General features: G+C 44.2%; 1 long non-coding RNA gene across 3 annotated transcripts in view; it reads right to left on the bottom strand.

Annotated features, from left to right (window-relative positions):
* LOC123578914 overlaps positions 1-17,468 on the bottom strand; it is a 37,906-nt gene that overhangs the window by 305 nt on the left and 20,133 nt on the right. For 2 of the 3 annotated variants that reach the window (XR_006702563.1, XR_006702562.1), the window contains 2 exons: positions 10,076-10,224; positions 5,479-6,374 (listed from right to left, as the gene is read on the bottom strand). This is a non-coding gene — a long non-coding RNA (uncharacterized LOC123578914). Of the gene's footprint in view, positions 1-5,478; positions 6,375-10,075; positions 10,225-17,468 lie in introns of those variants that run through there. The other variant, XR_006702564.1, reaches the window with a different exon arrangement.

A 17,468-nucleotide genomic window follows, 5' to 3' on the forward strand; every position in this document is an offset into this window, starting at 1 on the left:
CTGCACAGTTCAAACCCACCGTTGAAGGGTCACCTGTATATGCTTTCATCTACACCAAATGTCCAGAGTAGATAATCCATAGAGACAGAGTGTAGACTAACAGTTGCCAGGGGCTGGGGAGGAAGGAGGGGGAGTGGGTGGTGGCTGCCTAATAGATATGGGATTTCCACTTGGGGTGGTGAAAAAGTTCTGGAACTAGGTGGTGGTAACGGCCACACAGTACTGTGACTGTAGTTAATGTCACTGAGTTGCACACTTCTAAGTAGTTGAAGTGGCAAGCTTTATGTTATGTGTATTTTGCCAAAATAAAAAAAATATTAAAATATTTTTTAAATATTTTAAAAATATTTTTAAAATATTTTAAATTAAAAAAATATTAAAAACTTATTAGGATAAATAAATAAATATATTTTTTAAAAGGGGCGCTTGGGTGGCTCAGTTGGTTAAGTGTTCGACTTCAGCACAGGTCATGATCTCACAGCTCTTGAGTTCGGGCCCCACATCGGGCTCTGTGCTGACAGCTCAGAGCCTGGAGCCTGCTTTGGATTCTGTGTCTCCTTCTATATCTCTCTCTGCCCCTCCCCCCGCTCATGCTCTGTCTGTCTCTCTCTCTCTCAAAAATAAATAAACATTAAAAATTAAAAAAAAAAAAATACTTATTGGGTCCTGGAGCGCTTGGGTGGCTCAGTGGGTTGAGCGACCAACTTCGTTCAGGTCATGATCTCATGGTTCATGGGTTTGAGCCCCACATCGGGCTGTTCGCTGACAGCTCAGAACCTGGAGCCTGTTTTGGATTCTATGTCTCCATCTCTCTCTCTCTCTCTCTCTCTCTCTCTCTCTGTCCCTCTCCTGCTCACTCTCTGTCTCTGTCTCTCTCTCAAAGATAAACATTAAAAAAAACTGATTATAGTTAAAAAAAACAAAACACAAACTTATTGGTCCTGCAGTAGTCAGTCACATCACCTGGTGCTTCTTCCCCATTACCCTCCTGGCACCCAACGGCTTCCGCCCTGGTACCCAAAGCCCCTTTCACTTGGGGGAAGCAGACCCCAGAGGAAAAAGTCGGGTATCCGCCTTCCTTCTAAAACCTCACCGCACAGCAGACGGTGGTTGTTCCTCAGGGAAATCCCTGCAGCCCCCACCCAACCGCCGCAGCCGCTGGGCCCTACGGTCGCAGCCCCTCCTCCCGCAGGGGGCGCACGAGCCCCGCGGTGACCCGCTTGACAGGCGGGCCCCACCGAGGTCCTCTGGCCAGAGCTGCAGTCACACCCACCCTGCCGCCTCCCAGGCCAGATCTGTGGGTGGGTGGGGAAGGGGCCAGCCTCGGCCAAGGTTGGTGCTTGTTTTGTTTCCAAAGGAAACAGTTTCAACAGCAGGAGCCAGAACTTAAAAGATTATGAAATCAGAAGTCAGGCCTTGTCGGGAATGGGTGAGAGGGATGGGGCAGTTGGGGGGTGGGGAGGGTGAGAGGAAGCAGGGAGGAGAAGCAAGAGGAGGAGGGGGAGAAGAAAAAGAGAGGGTCAGCCACCTTCACCCCTGCCCTGCTCTAGAGCCCCAACTCAGGCCTCAGCTGCACCTCTCACCTGGAATGTTGCCGTCTACTAAGTTATCCCTTAGAGTATTTCCTGTGGAGTAGCCTCTCAAGGGGCAGCAACACAGCAGGGATTGAGACAGCAGGTGTCCTGCCCTCACAGAGCACATGGTGGGAGAGACAAACCTGCACCCCCCCAAGAGCGACAGTCCGGAGGGGTCAGGGCTGGGCTGGGAGACACAGGCAGGGGGTCACCACCCAGATGGTAAGCTCTCAGGGAGTTTGGACAACCAGCCTCTCTCTGTTCCTCCCTGCCCTCCTGCCTCCTGCCTCTCGCTGCCTGTCCTTCTCCCTCATCTCTTTACTCCCCCAGATTTCTCACAGGTATCTGCTCAGCTGAATGGGAGGTTCACTCCCAACCTCCCCAAGCAGGCCTCTCTCACTCAGGAAATGTGAGGCTGGGAGAGCTGGAGTGTGTGTCCCTGAGCATGTGTCAACAGGAGCCAGGCCCTGGGAGATGGCTGCCTGCCTGGACACAGCTGTCTCCCCGACTGGGGACATGGTGAGGGAGGCACTGGGCCGCCGGGGTCACTGCTGTGTCCCCAGCACCTCGCACTGTAATATTCTGGTGAAATCTAACGAAGGAAGTTTCCCTCCTAAAAGTATTTCCAGCTTGATATTCCTTTTTTTTTTTTTTTTTTGAGAGAGAGAGACAGACAGACAGACAGAACACAAGTGGGGAAAGGGCAGAGAGAGAGGGAGCACAGTATATGAAGCACGTTCTAGGTTCTGAGCCGTGAGCACAGAGCCCGACACGGGGCTCGAAGTCACAAACCATGAGATCATGACCTGAACCGAAGTCAGACACTTAACCACTGAGCCACCCGGGCGCCCCCGAGGTGGATATTCTTTACTCTGTTAATTCACCATAATTTGGGATCTGGTTCTTAACCTTTGTTTTCTTAGATTCCGTATTTGTGTGTGACTTTGAATCATCCAGTGCTGTGACTTGAAGCAAGTTTCTTAAGCTTTTTGTCTCACTTTCCCCATCCACAATCCCCTCCTCCAAGGCATGTGGAGATGAACTGAGTTAATACTTGTGAGAAAGGCAGATAGAGCCATTAGTGGTCCAGGGGGAGCCTTATACATGAGTTTATTGTCTTCACCAATCAACAAAGGTTTAGTGAGCACGTACTACATGCTAATGTAGGCACAGGGGCTGTATAGCAAAGAACATGAAAATCAAAGTCCCTCCCCTCATGAAGGCTGTAAATTCTAGCAGGTGCAGCCAACTAAAAGCAAGCAGCATACCAAATAAATACAATGACTTCAGCCAGTGATAAACACCATGAAGAAAATTAAGCAAGGAAACGTAAAAGATACTGAATGATGGGGGCTGCTGGAGATTGGGTGGTCAGGAAGGGCTTCTTTGAGGAGGTGATTTCTGAGACTCAGCCATGGGAAGCTGTGGGGAGAAGCATTCCTGGCAGAGGAAATGCCTTGGTGAGGGCAAAAGCCTTGAGGCAAGTGCCAGCCTGAAGAACTTTGGGAGTCATCAATGACTCTTCCTGTCCAAATGACAGCTATGAGGACAGGGATTCTCATTGACTTATTTATTGTTGTTGCAACTGTTTGCTTTGGTCCCTGTGGACCCCCATCCTTCAGAACAGCACCCAACATGTAGTAAGTTTAATAATAGCCATGTGTGGATGGAGTACTACATGGCAATGAGAAAGAACGAAATATGGCCCTTTGTAGCAACGTGGATGGAACTGGAGAGTGTGATGCTAAGTGAAATAAGCCATACAGAGAAAGACAGATACCATATGTTTTCACTCTTATGTGGATCCTGAGAAACTTAACAGAAGTTCATGGGGGAGGGGAAGAAAAAAAAAAAAAAAGAGATTAGAGAGGGAGGGAGCCAAAGCATAAGAGACTCTTAAAAACTGAGAACAAACTGAGGGTTGATGGGGGGTGGGAGGGAGGGGGGGGTGGGTGATGGGTATTGAGGAGGGCACCTTTTGGGATGAGCACTGGGTGTTGTATGGAAACCAATTTGACAATAAATTTCATATATTGGAAAAAAAAAGAACAATAAAAAATAAAAATAAAAAAAATAATAACCATGTGTGGAACAAATTAGAGCTGTACTTTCCAGGGATCCAGAATACTTGAGCTCAGTTTCTCCAGGTGGGCATTATGGAACCCCATGATTCACAATCATTTTGAGGGCATTCAGAGGCTCCTTCCAACAATTTTTGGACTCTGGATTAAGAACTCTCACTTCTGCAAATTTAGGGGGCACAATTTTAGGGTCCCCAGTTCTCTCTCTCTCTCTCTCTCTTGGGAGTGGAGGACTTAAAATGGCAGATTGGAGCCAGACAGCCTGGGTGTTGCCTCCTCGCTAGTGACCTTGACTTAACCTTCTGCATGCCTCAGTCTCCCCCTCTGTTAAATGGAGATCACAGTTGCCCTTACTGTGTGGGGTTGCTGTGGGACCAGCTGGGTGTGTGCAGAGTGCTCAGACCATTCCCAGACATAGTTAGGGCCCTGTTAAGTGTTACCTGTTGTCCTTGTCACTGAAGCAGGTAGTTGGGATTACAAGGGATCAGGTCTGTCAGGGCCCGACACATAAAACGTACTAGAAAAATATAATGTCTGCTGGCTGTTCGCAAGGCTGGGCCAGGTCGCCAGCCCTCTGAGGAGATCATCTGTCTGGTCCCCACTGTCACTCTGTTTCTGCCTCAGGCAGGTCTCTGTCTCCTTCCCTGGACTCTTGTGGCTCTTCTTTGTGTCTCTGTGTCCCTCTCCCTCACCTTCTATCTCAGGCTCTATTTCTTGCTTCTCTAGATCTCCCCAGGTACCCAGATCTCTCTCTTTGTCTGCGTTATCTCTGAGTGAGTGTCCCCTACCTCTACCTCTTCCCTCCTCTGTCTGTGTCTTTCCCTCCTGGGCTCTGTCTGTCTTGTGCCTTCCTCTGATTCCTTCTCCTTGCCACTCCGGGTCCCAGTTGACCCGTCCCTCCTGTCCTCTCCACCTCTCTCTCTCCTCATCTCTCTCTGGCACTCTCTCTCTGTCCCCTGCCACTCTTTCTCTTGCTTTCTGTCACCCTGAGCTTGCTTTCTTTGCTCCCTTCTTACTTACATATGTTCTTTGCCCAGATCCCTCCCCTTCTGACTCCTGCCAAGTAAGACGGGGCTGATTATGTAATTGTTTGTTATGCATACGGGCAGTGGGGGATGAGGAGGAGACCAGGAAGGAACATTTTCTTTCTTCTCGCCCTTCTTAGCTCTCTCTCTCTCTTTTTTTTTTTTTTTTCAGTCCACCAACCTGGCCTCATAGATGCTCTCCCAGCTCATTCTTCCTGCAGAGATCGGGTAAATGCCTCCCTCATCTGTAGACAGAATAAAACAGTTCAGACCAGAGGGCTGAGGACAAAGCTTTTGAAGGACAAAAGCCTGCAGTCATGGGGAGCTTCCAGGAGGAGATAGACAAGCACTTGGGCTGTCCCTCAGCCCCTAGAAAAATTGCAAAACAATGCAAATGAAGTGTCAGTGGAAACTGGAGAATCATCCAATTCAGCTGAGCTTGGGTCTCTGAGGACAGAAGGAAGGACGCCTGGCTTCCAGCCCAGCCCACTGACTTTGAGCTTCAGCAAAGGAGACAATGTTTTATTTTCTCCCTTCTTTCTGGGGACTCTTGGTCACCATGGTGCTCCTGAAAATTCTATAGGTCACTTCCCCACCCACCAGAGAAAAATAGTAAGCAGCTACCCTCCCAACACCCCCATTTCAGCAGCAGGGACCTCCACACCCCATTCATAGTCTCCCTAGTTCTTACCCCCTCTCTGATACATACCAGCTGGTCCCACCCCAAATCTTCCCAGGAGCCCCAAGCCAGTCACTGGTGGGAGATAGTTCCTGGAGGGGCAAACTGAGGTGCTAATAATCCTAACTCTGCCCCTGAGAGCCCTGTAACCTGGGCAAGCCTCAGCCTGTCCATGTGTAAAATGGAAATGATGCACAAAGACGTGAAGATCCATATGAGTGCGACAGTCGGGAATCTAGCACAGAACTGGCGCATAGAAGATGCTCAGGAATGGGCAGCCCCCACCTCTTCTCCCTGCTGGTCTAGCACCCACTGGCGGTCTGTGCTGTGGTCTGTCTATGACCTGCCACTGACTATAGTCTGCACTCAGCCCTGCTCAGTCTCTCTGCCCTCTCCAGTGTCCCCAGTTACAGTAAATTCCTGAGAAGAGATTTCAAAGGGCTGAGGACCCCGGATTAGAAAGAATTGGTTGTTGAGTGATAGTAATGCCACAGTGCTGACAGCTTTAAATACATCCAATCTGCACAAACATCCAGGTTTGGCAAGGAAGGTACTGTTATGGGTATCTCATTTTATGGGAATGGAAACTGAGGCTCAAAGAAATTAGGTGTCTTGTTCAAAGTCACACTCACCAATAAAGAAGCAGAGGCAGAGCTCAAACCTGGTTCTCCCTGACCCTAGAATATTCCGTGACCTTGGACCTGTTCTCAAAATTGGAGGGTGCTGACATGAGTGAGGAGGGGCTGGGGGGGGGGATGAAGACACAGCACTCAACAGTGAGCTCAGAGGAGACTAGAAGTTACATAAACTCCACACCTGTGGCAACTCCCACGTGGGATCCAACCCCCAGGATTTTAATCCAAAGGTATTCAGGTTACTGAAGAGGCTGAATCCCAGGATCTCTGATTCCAGGGCCCATGGCCAAGGACGGTTCCTTCTTCCTGGTAACATGGACATCTGAGAGGTTTTTACCTCTTCCTGTCTGCCACATGTCTGTCCTGGTGATCTTTGCCATCTGAAAGCATGTGAATAAAAACAGCAAGTTGCCCAAAGTGTTCATCTCTGCCACGTCCAGGAACCTGTCTGGGACCCCACTCACTATTCCAGACCTTCATAACAATGAGTGCCTCAGCTGAATATCAACGGTGTTGTTTGCAGATTGTTTTTCTTTTGTTTCCCTATCAGCTCCGAGTTGATCCCCAAGGCAGACACTGTTCATCGTTCCTCTATATCCATTTACTCCTTCTAGCCCAAGACCATCCAAAGTAAGACTGCATTCCCCAGCCTCTCTTGCACTAGGCATGTCATTGAGACTGTGCCCAAATGAGATCTGGGGTTGAAGGGGTGATGTGTGACCACCTCCACTCCCGTGCCCCATTGCCCTGCTGGTTGGAATGCAGTCCCAGCGCATGAGATGGTGAGCTGGGAAAATCAAGGCAATGCCTTGGGAAATTGTGGAGTGAAAGACGGATGAAATCTGGGTTCTTAGCACTGGAGCTCCCATATCAGCCTCTGACTGCTGACACTCAAACGGGCGTGTCAGAGATATGTTATCTTGCGTAAGCCACTGTTATGTTTGGGTCTCTGATACTAAGAGATACAACATTTATTCCGCTTATGACTACAACTGAACACCCCTCGGCCCCAAATCTGTAGGAACCATACACCTCCAGCCTCAGAGAGATTTAGTACTCTAAGATCCATCCATTCATCCCTAACTACCCCCCCCCCCGCACCATTTTCAAAAAGAATTTACCCCCCACAGTGGTTCATTCAACCTTCCCTTCATTCTGCCCATCAACAGGCATTCTTCCCTCCATTCACATCCAACCAGGCAAACCTTTCCAGTATCATCCATTCTTCTCTCCTACTGGGCATCCATTTAGCCATCTATCCACTCTTTTGTCATTACGTCCTCTTATCCATCTATCAGTGCATTTATTTGTTCATCCTCCCCTTCACCAGTCCACACAACCTTCCGCACATTTGCCACCTTCCTACTCGCTAATCCATCAATCCATCCACATCCAGTGATTCTCCTCCATTTGTCCACCCATGCTGTTGTCTATCCTCCCAACCATTCATCCTCCTTTCCCTCATTCAGTCATACATGCTTCCAGCCAGTCCTTGCTTGTATCCATTTCTACCAGCTTTGATCCTTCCCCCTCTCCATGTCGCCCTCATCAGGAAATTCCACACTGACTGATTCGCTTTCCCTCTTTTCCAGTGTGACCCTCTCCTTGAGTCCTGAGCTCTCTTTTGACTTTTTTTAGGAGTGAAAAAGTTGGGGTCTGATCTCTTTGTCCAATTTTAGAAGAAAAGAGGAAGGGATTGGAAGGAACAATGAGATGGGCCCTTCTGGGGAGAAGGCACAGCGGGAAGAATCAGAAATGGGCTTCCAGGAGGTTCCAGATGATCCAGGCTGCGCTCTTCATCATCAATCATTCACCAGTCTCATCCCACCACATAAGCTCACTTCCCATCACCGCCTGAACCACCACCCTATGTTCTCTACTCGAAGTCCTCTTATCCTGGGTTTCAGCCTCCCAGGCTGTGAGAGACAGAAGGAGGGATGAAGAAGAAGGGGCCTCACAAGGATGTGACACAGGGACTGGTGTTGTCCCCACCCCACTCTCCCTACAGCATGGCTTGCCATGAATCTGGGCACATGAAGGAAGGAGGGAGATCCTTAAAAGAAGGACCCAGACAGATCCTATCATGTTTCCAGCCCTGGTCTATGAGTAGGAGGAAGCAAAAACAGACATTAAGGTGCTAGCAGGTGCGACTGGTCAACAGGGAACATGGGAAGATCTTTTGCTACTTCTTGAGGTTTCTGCAGGATTTGAGGTTGGGGAAAAAGAGCAGATCCGAAAAGAGGCTGGCCTTCTGTTAGAGGTGTCATAGGAGAGACTATGGTATGGGGTGCAGAAAAGATGAGGAAAGGGATATGGTATTGTACTGGGTTGAATAGTATGTAACGCCCCCATTCATGTCCAACCAGAACCTCAAAATGGAACATTATTTGGAAACAGGGTCTTTGCAGGTATAATTACTTAAGATGAGGTATACTAGACCAGGGTGGGCCCTAATCCAATGGCTAATGTCATAAGAAGAGAAAATAGAGACACAGACACAGAGAGAACACAATGTGAAGTCACACATAGACACACAAGGAGAATGCCATGTGATGATGGAGGTGGAGATTGGAAGAATGCATCTAGAAGCCAAGGAACACCAAGGATTGCCAGCAATCACCAGAAGCCAGGCAGACTTAAGGAATAATAATCCCCTAAAGGCTTCAGAGAGAGCATGGCTGACACCTCGATTTTGGATTTCTAGCCTCCAGAACTGTGAGAGAATACATTTCTGTTGTTTAAGCCACCTAGTTTGTAGTGCTTGGTTACAGCAACCCTAAGAAACTAATATGGGAATTATGGGGTCAGCCCTGAGAAGCTTAAACCACGTGGTCGGGGTCTTATCAAGTCTGGAGTGAATTGGTCTCCTTGGGAAGGTCTGGGCTTGGTGTTCCTGGATACAAGCTGGGGCCCCTGGCTGACTCTTTATAGGAAAGGTCATTAAAGTTCCTCTTGCCAGGGAAATCTTAATCCAGGGTCCATAACTAGGATTAGAGAGTTTCTGTGAAATCCTTAAAATAATGTGCAAGACCCCCTTAGCAGAAATATCCTTGCAATCCAGTTTGGATATAGGGTCATATTCAGTAAAACATGGTCCTGCTTCAAAATTAATTCAAAGTCTGTTAAAACGTGTATTTGTCTTTCTATCAGGACAGTAAGAAGAGCTCATGATGGAACGGAAATGACAAATGTCATCGTGGCAGAGACTGGTTAAGCATTCGCCAACGCTGTTTCTTTCTCCTGGGCACACAAGATTACATTTCCCAGTATCCCTTGCAGCTAGGTTAGGAGCAGGAACATCAGCATGAGCCTTGTATAAGTGAGAAATAAACCTTTTTGTGTTAAGATAATGAGATTTTGGGCTTGTTAGAGCAACTAGCTGAATAACTTGTGGAATCAAGCACATAGCCTTTGGGATGTTATTAAAATCTCCTTTCTGAGGCACCTGGGTGGCTAGGTCGGTTGAGTGTCCGACTTCCACTCAGGTCATGATCTCATAGTTCATGGTTTCGAGCCCCGAGTGGGACTCTGCACTGTCATCCTGTCAGCACGGAGTCCAATTTGGGATCCTCTGTCTCCCTCGCTCTGCCCTTCCCCCGCTTGCCCTCGCCCAAAAGTAAATAAATATTTTTTTTAAATCTCCTTTCTTCTCTTCCTCAATTGATCAGCTCTTTGCAATTCTCTGAAGACACTGCCTCACCTCATGCCATTCCCTCACCACCATCTCTTCCCTCATCACTCTTTCCTTCATTGGCCACTCCCCTCATTTGGCCTCCATGCATACCTTATACGTTCCCCTGGGACTGGTGTTTCCACCACAGTAGCCCCTTCAGAATTATAAATTATCTTATGGTCTCACTGTTTTTCTGATTGAAGCATTCACAAATCCACTCCTGTTACCATTGTCTCTTACAGTCTGCCTCTTTCCTCAGTTTTTTCAGTGGGATTGGCTGTGGTCAACCATTTCTTTTGTTTTCATTACCTATGCACATTTGAGTGTGGTGGAGGGTGGGTTCACCTGAAAATAACCAGAAAAGAAAAAAATAACAGGGGTTTAAGGAAGATAATGTAATTCTCTTACATATTGGACACTTTCAGAGGTTGTCAGTGTAGGGTGCTCCACAGGGTCTGGCTCTTCTCTCTTGTTCTATGATGTGTGTTTTCCATTCCCAAGATCATGTCATGATGCAAATGACTGCTAGAGCTCCAGCCATCAATTCCACATCCCAGCTATCAGAAAGGGACAGAAATTCCAACAGTTAAATACTGCTAATAAAAATATATTATTCTTACAGAAACTCAGAAATGTTTTAAGAATCTAATATTAGGGGTGCTTGGGTGGCTCAGTGGGTTGAGCCAACTCTTGATTTCAGCTCTGCAAGCGACTCTGTGCTGACAGTGCTGAGACTACTTCAGATCCTCTGTCTCCCTCTCTCTCTGCCACTCCCCTACTCACCTACTTACACTCTCTCTCTCAAAAAAGAATTAAAAAAACAAAACAAAACCAGGGATGCCTGGGTGGCTCAGTCGGTTAAGCATCCGACTTCGGCTCAGGTCATGATCCTGCCATTTGAACCCCACGTTGGGCTCTGTGCTGACAGCTCACAGCCTGGAGCCTGTTTTAGATTCTGTGTCTCCCTCTCTCTCTGCCCCTCCCCTGCTGTGCTCTGTCTCTCTCGCTCAAAAACAAATAAACATTAAAAACAACAATATCAAGTCTTTAATCCATGGACAGGGTAACTTTCTCCCTTTCTTAAGATCGACACCACAAAAAGTCAATGTAGTAACCATATTATTAAGTAAGGAAAAAATGCTACCAAATTCATTATACAGTACCACATACTACTACTACTATTTCTCCTTCTCCTCCTCCTCATCTTCTTCCTCCTCCTCTTCCTCCTTCTCCCTCTTCTTCAGGTTTTCAACTACAACTTCAATTTCTTTAATCGGCATAGGGTCATTCAGGTTATCTGTTTCTTCTTTTGTGAGTTTTGGTAGTTTACATCTTTCGAACAATTGGTATGTTTCACCTAAACTTTCAAATTTATAGACATAGAGTTGTTGCAAAAGTCCTCTACTATCTTTATAAAAGATGTCTGTTTATTTATTTAGTTATTTATTTAGAGAGGGAGGGAGAGAGGAGGGGCAAAGAGAGAGGAGAGGGAAAATCCCAAGCAAGATTTGCACTGACAGCTCCCACTGAGATCCCACAAACTGAGATCATGACCTAAGCTGAAATCAGGAATGGAACACTCAGCCGACTGAGCCTCCCAGGTGCACCCTCTACTATCTTTTTTATGTCTGTGGATCAGTACTGATGTTCCTCTTTCATTCCTGATATTGGTAATTTGTGTCTTTTTCCTTTTTATCTCCATTAAACTGGTTATATCAATTTTATTGGTCTTTTCTAAAGAATCAGCTTTTGACTTTATTGATTCAATTTTTTTTCCTACTGTCAATTTCATTGGTTCCTGCTCTAATTTTTATTACTTCCTTCCTTCTCCTTACTTTAGATTTAATTTTTTCTTTCTCTAGTTTCCTAAGATGAAAACTTAGGTTATCGATATTAGATATTCCTTCTTTTCTGATATATGCTTTCAGTGTTACAGAGTCCCTGTAAGCATTATTTCAACTATATCCCACAAATTTTGACTTTCATTTAGTTCAAATATTTGTAAGTTACATTTGCGACTGTCTGCTTGACAGATGGATTATTTGGAAGAGTGTTAATTTCCATTAATTTTTTAAAAATCTTTATTTTTGAGAGAGAGAGAGAGACAGAGTGCGAGTGGGGGAGGGTCAGAGAGAGAGGGAGACACAGAATCTGAAGCAGGCTTCAGGCTCTAAGCTGTCAGCACAGAGCCCGAAGCAGGGCCCAAACTCAAGAACCGCAAGACCATGACCTGAGCCAAAGTTGGACACTTAACCGACTAAGCCACCCAGGTGCCCCTAATTTCCATTAAAAAAACATATTTCCTCTTATTAATTTCTAGTTTAATTCCTTTATGGTCCAAGAATGCACAATATATTATTTCTATTCTTTTTAATCTGTTAAGACTTGCTTTATAGCCAAGAATATAGCCTATCTTAGTGAGTGTTTCATGTTTATTTGAGAAGAAAGTGTGTTCTGCTATTGTTGGATGGAGTCTTAATGGATGCCAAGTAGGTCAAATTGGTTCATGGTGCCATTTAGGTCATCTATAACCTTCCTTATTTTCTGCCTTCTTGTTCTATCAATTATTGGGAGAGGAATGTTGATGTCGCCAGCTATATTTGGGGATTTTTCTCTTTCTCCTTTCAGATCAGTCAGTTTTTGTCTTGTATATTTTGAAGCTCTGTTATTATGTAATATGTTATTATATTAATTAGGATTGTTTTGTCTTCATGAAGAATTGACTTCTTTTTTATTATGTAACATCCCTCTTTCTGATAATTTTTTTTGTTATGAAATCTACAGTTTAAATCAAAATTAATATAGCTATTCTAGCTTTCTTTGAATTAGGCTTTCATAGTATATCTTTCTTCATTATTTTGATTTTTTAATCTAGGTCTTTATATTGGATACGGATTTCTTATAGACAACATATAGTTGAGTCTTGCTTTTTTACCCAATCAGGCAATCTGTGTTTTTTCATTAGTATATTTAAATTTTATTTTATTTTATTTTATTTTATTATTTTTGAGAGAGAGCACTCATGTGCATACATACACACACACACACACACACACACACACACACACACACAAGTGGGGAGGGGTAGAGGGAGAGGAGGCGAGAGAATCTTAAGCAGGCTACACACTTAGTGCGGAGCCCAACACACGGCTTGATTCCACAACTGTGAGATCATGACCTGAGCTGAAATCAAGAGTCAGATGCTTAACCAACTGAACCACTCAGGTGCCTCTTTCATTAGTATATTTAGACCATTGACATTTAAGCTGGTTATTGATGTATTTGGATTAAAATTTACCATCTGCTAGGTATTTTATATTGGTTATATTGTTTTTTTCTTTCTGCTCTGATTTTAACTGAGTATATTTTATGATACCATTTTCTTTATGCTTGTGACATATTATTTATACCTTTAAAAAAAAAAGTTTAGGGGCGCCTGGGTGGCGCAGTCGGTTAAGCGTCCGACTTCAGCCAGGTCACGATCTCGCGGTCCGTGAGTTTGAGCCCCGTGTCGGGCTCTGGGCTGATGGCTCAGGGCCTGGAGCCTGTTTCCGATTCTGTGTCTCCCTCTCTCTCTGCCCCTCCCCCGTTCATGCTCTGTCTCTCTCTGTCCCAAAAATAAATAAACGTTGAAAAAAAAATTAAAAAAAAAAAAGTTTAGTGGTTGCTCCAGACAATATACAATGTTAAATTGTAGGTCTTTATTTTAAAATAAAACTATACCATTTTGTGTGCAGTGAAAGGACCTTAGATGGTATATTACTAATTCCTCCTTCCTATCTCTTATGCCATCGTTGTCATATATTTCACTTCCACATATGCTATAAGGACCCAATACATTATTACTGCTTTTGTTTTAAATAGTTATTTGGGTGGCAATTAAGAGCAAAAAGCAAAAATAAAAAATACTATATATTGAAACTTTATTTATTAAATTTCTAACTCTCTTCATTTATTTTGTAGATACAAGTTTGACCTTAATCATATTTTTCTGACTGAAGAAATTCCTCTAACATTTCTTTTTTTTTTTTTAATATTTATTTATTTTGGGGAAAACACAAGTCAGGGAGAGTCAGAGAGAGGGGGACAGAAGATTCAAAGCAGGCTCTGCACTGACAGGCTGACAGCAGTGAGCCTCATATGGGCTCAAACTCATGAGCCAAGAGATCATGACCCAAGGTGAAGAAGGACGCTCAACCACTGAGCCACCCAGGTGCCCCTCCTTTAATATTCCTTTTTAAATTTTTTTTTAATGTTTATTTATTTTTGAGAGAGAGACAGAGCATGAGCAGAGGAGGGGCAGAGAGAGAAGGGGACACAGAATCTGAATCAGGCTCCAGGGTCTGAACTGTCAGCCCAGAGCCCGTCATGGGGCTCGAACTCACAAACCGTGAGATCATGACCTGAGCCGAAGTCCGACGCTTAACTAAGCCACCCAGGAGCCCCTTCCTTTAATATTTCTTATAAGGATAAGTATGGGGGCAATATAACCCCTTTCCCCCAGCCCTAGTTTGTTTTGTTTTGTTTTGTTTTTGTCTATGAGAGTCTTTATTTGCCCTTCATTTTTACATTTTGGTAAAATATATGTAACATAAAATAAACCATTTTCATCACTTTTAAGTGTACAGTATAATGACATTAAGTACAGTCACAATGTTGTGCAACCATCACCATTATCCATTTCCAGTTTTTTCATCATCCCAAACAGAAACCGTGCTCATTTATCCTTTGCTTAAAAAATGATTTTAATGTGAGTTTAGTCGACACACAACATGACGTTAGTTTCAGGTGTACAATATAGTGACTCAATATGTTTATATATTATGCTATGCTCACCACACATATAGCTACCATCTGCCACACATACATCACTATTACAATTTCTCCTTTACTTTTGAATGATGTTTTCACTCAAAAGTATACAGAATACTGTATATAGAATTCTTGATTGACAGTTTTTTCTGTCAACACTTAAAAGATGTCACTCCATTTTTTTCTTGCTCACATGATTTCTTTTTTTTTTTTTTTAAGTTTATGTATTTATTTTGAGAGAGAGACAGGAGGGGCAGAGGGAGAGGGAGAAAGAAAATACCAAGCAGGCTCTACGCTGTCAGTGAGGAGCCCAATGTGGGACTCAAATTCATGAGCCATGAGATCATGACCTGAGCCAAAACCTAGAGTCAGACGCTTAACTGACTGAGCCACCCAGGCACCCCTCTTGCTTGCATGATTTCTGAGAAAAGTTTGTTGTACTTATCCTTGTTCCTCATAGGTAAGGTGTATTTTTTCCTCTGGCTTCCTGCAAAGTTTTTTCTTTGTCTTTGGTTTCCTGAAGTTTGAATATAATACACTTACATGTGGGTTTTTTGGTATTTACTCAGTTGGTGTTCTTTGAACTTCTTGAATCTGTGGTTTGGTGTCTGTTGCTACTTTTGGGGGGGAAAACTTGGCCATTCTTTTTTGTAATAGTTTCACTGTCCCGTTATGTCTCTCTTCTTCATCTTCTTCTGGCATTACAGATATGCACATGTTACACCATTTGGTAGAGGAAGAGTTGGAAGATGGGGGAAGAAAGAAAGAAGAGAGAAAAGACAAAATGAGGGAAGCAGCGAGATGAGAGAGAATCAAGGAAGAAAGAAGGAAGATAGGGAGGAGAGTCTTCAAAAGAGGGAAGAGAAGGGAGAAGGAGGATAGAGAGAGAAAGAAATGAGAAGAAGGGGGGGAATGGAGGGAGGGGAAAAGTGAAGGGAGACAGGAAGGAAGAGAAGAAGAAAATGAGGAAAATAAAGGAAGGATAATTCTCAAAATGATAAGAACATAATTCTCAAAGTAGATGTACACGTGACAAAGATTATTTAATCCATTAATGAGGGAACCAGATGTAAACAAAGCTGGTTCAAAAGACAAATGAAACACTAGGATTTTTTATAGGAAAAAAAAGAAGTTCTGAGTTAAACACAAAATTACTACTGTCTGATTTTATGGCATTATTATTTTTTTAAATTTTGGTGGAGGGTCACCATCTCTACCAAACAGAAAAGATAGTCATCATGACTATCATCTTAGCTGTTTGGCAGAATTGTAAAAACCTTGGACCCTGGTTAATTGTGTAAACAAAGTAACATTCCAATTTTGGAATGAGATTATCTTTAAATGGACCCGTTAGAAAGTATGCCTACTTGACAGGAAAAAGTCCTATAATCATTTTTTTCTTTATTAGATTGTTTTTGAATAATTTCTGAATAATTTTTCTTAGCAGAAGAAAAGAAATTCAGAAGCCCCATTTACTATCCTTCCCATTCTCCAATAGAAAAATGTTCCCCACACCACAGTCACCATCTAGAATGTGGTTCCTAAGACTTTACAAGTTTATTTTGGTTGTGAAGGAGAGCAACAGGTATGCACCAGCTGTACCTTCCTGCTGCTGCTGAAAACATCCAGGAGGAGGTGAGAAGTCATTCTGCCCCTCTCCCCACAGTTCCTCCCTTCTCTAAAGCTCATCTCCACTTCCAACTGGAATAACCCACAGATTACCGAAAGCTGAAAATCATAGAATCTCAAAAATTAGAACAGATTCTGAGAACCACAGAATCTTAGATAATTGCCAGCTTTGGGCGCCTGGGTGTCTCGGTTGGTTAAGCATCTGACTTCAGCTCAGGTCATGATCTCGTGGTTCATGGCTTTGAGCCCCACGTCGGGCTCATGGCTTTGAGCCCCACGTCGGGTTCTGTGCTGACAGCTCAGAGCCTGGAGCCTGTTTCCAATTCTGTGTCTCCCTCTTTCTCTGCCGCTCTCCTGCTCATTCTCTCTCTCTCTCTCTCTCTCTCTCTCTCTCTCTCTCTCAAAAATACATAAACATTAAAAAATAAAAATTAAAAAAAAATGCCAACTTGGAGAAGTTGTTTATCTCAGTCTTGGAACCATCCCATAAAACACCTCCCATAATGGGTCTTCTTAGATGATGCATGATGATCTCCCAGACACTTATCTTGCCTCTTTAAAAAAAAAAAATCAGATTTCCATGTCCTTTCTTCACTCAGCTTTTCCTGGTCCTGGCTCCTTGACCAGTGGTGCTGTAATTTTCATTTTAACTAATCTGTTAAGTGCTTGCTGTGTGCCATAACTCACTGAATAGCCCCAAACCCCAAAAGATCAATACAATCATTTGTACCATTTTCCAGATGAGAAAACTGAGGCACAGATACTGTCCAAGGTGTATTCAGACAATCTTAGGATCATGCTATTTTACAACCACCTAATGATGCTAAAAACCTCACATCGGTTGAGCTCTTTATTCTGTGGCAAGCTTCAAAAATCCTATGAAGGAGGTACTCATGTTATCATACCCCAAATACAGAGGAGGAAGGCTCCAGGAGGGAGAGGCTCACTTTCCTAAGGGTTTCATGTCAGTCTCCAGACCCCTAGAGTGTTGCCTCCCGTATGCCATTATCCACGTGCCCTGCCTTGTAAGCTGCTCATTTGGGTTAGAAGGTATCCTGCTTGTTAGGCACACAACTCAGTGCCTGGCACAAAGATGACAATAAATAAATAATGACATCCCCGGTAGCATCATAGCATGTCTTGGTCCCAGAAGGAGGGGCAGATGGCTAGGTATAAAAGGATCCAGGCTCCATTTCATACACACACCCTGTGAAGCTCAAATCATTGCTTCTCCATTTCACTTTGCTCTGGGTGTTTCTCTGTCTCCGTATCTCTTTGTTTCTCTGACTTGTCTCCCTGACCATCTCCACCTCTGAGTCAATGGTTTTTTGATAATGATTGAGGGAGGAGGAGAGAGAGG

Source organism: Leopardus geoffroyi, chromosome E2 (assembly GCF_018350155.1).
Source record: "Leopardus geoffroyi isolate Oge1 chromosome E2, O.geoffroyi_Oge1_pat1.0, whole genome shotgun sequence".
NCBI classification, from domain to species: domain Eukaryota; kingdom Metazoa; phylum Chordata; class Mammalia; order Carnivora; family Felidae; genus Leopardus; species Leopardus geoffroyi.